Here is a 1,581-nt window from a genome sequence, read left to right on the forward strand (position 1 = left end):
AAATGCAGCGGCAGACGCCTTGAGTCGAAAGGTATGTGCCTTATCCTTATCGACGATAGGTGTCACAAAGCTAGTTGAAAATTGCTGTTTCTCTGGATTAGAATTTGATACAGACAGGAGGCCACTACGACTTTCTGCTATTCAAGTTGAGCCTGACTTGATCAGGAGGATCAAAGAAGCTCAACGAACCGACCAGAATGTGCAAAGATCAATTCAGATGGTCAGAGCAGGACATGTAACAGAATATCAGATACGTGATCATGTGCTGTATGTGAATAACCGCTTGGTATTGCCAGATGTTCCAGACTTGAAACATCAGATTTTGTCCGAAGCTCACTGCAGTCGGTTCAGCATCCATCCTGGTGGCAGGAAGATGTACAATGACTTGAAGACACAGTTCTGGTGGAAGCAGATGAAATCAAATATCGCAGAGTATGTGTCTAAATGCTTGAACTGCCAACAGGTGAAGGCCGAGAGGAAGAAGCCTGGAGGGTTACTTCAGAGTTTAGCTGTTCCAGAATGGAAATGGGATCACATTTCCATGGATTTCGTGACGAAGTTACCCCGATCTTCCCGAGGCTGTGATGCGATTTGGGTTGTTATCGACAGATTGACTAAATCAGCTTGCTTCATCCCATACAGAATGACTTACAGACACGATCAAATGGCGGAGATATATGTTCGAGAGGTAGTCAGATTACATGGTGTGCCGAAGTCTATCGTATCAGATCGTGATCTTCGATTCACTTCTCACTTCTGGCACAGTTTACAGCAGGCTTTGGGTACGACATTACACCTGAGTACTGCGTATCATCCTCAGACAGACGGACAGTCAGAGCGGACTATCCAGACTTTAGAGGATATGTTGAGAGCTGTGGTGCTAGATTTTGGCACTAGTTGGCAAGATTCTCTACCTCTTTGCGAATTCTCTTACAATAATAGCTACCAGACTAGCATTGAGATGGCACCGTTTGAAGCTTTATGAAGTGCAGATCTCCGCTATACTGGGATGATATTTCAGAAATGCCAGAACTTGGGCCAGATATGATTCGTGACATGACTGAGAAGGTGAAGATCATTCAGAAAAGAATGAAGACAGCACAGGATAGGCAAGCTAAGTATGCCAATATCAGACGTAGACCGTTGGTGTTTGAACAAGGAGATAGAGTATTCTTAAAAATTTCCCCATTCAGAGGCGTGGTCAGATTTGGCAAGCGAGGGAAATTATCTCCGAGATACATTGGTCCTTACGAGATTCTTGAAAAGATTGGCGATCGAGCTTATCGACTTGCTCTTCCTCCTTCTCTGTCTGGGATACATGACGTCTTTCATGTATCGATGTTGCGTAGATACATGCCAGATATTTCTCATGTCATTCAGCCTGACGAAGCAGATCTTGATCAGACATTGAGCTATGTTGAACAACCAATACAAATTCTTGATCGGAAGGAAAAGAAGCTCAGAACGAAGACTGTTCCTCTAGTGAAAGTCCAATGGAGTCGTCACGGCGCTGAAGAAGCAACATGGGAGACAGAGGCCGGCATGCGACAGAAACACCCCGAATTATTTCAATGATGTAAG

This window comes from Primulina eburnea, chromosome 4, assembly GCF_022965805.1.
Source record: "Primulina eburnea isolate SZY01 chromosome 4, ASM2296580v1, whole genome shotgun sequence".
Classification (NCBI taxonomy): Eukaryota; Viridiplantae; Streptophyta; class Magnoliopsida; order Lamiales; family Gesneriaceae; genus Primulina; species Primulina eburnea.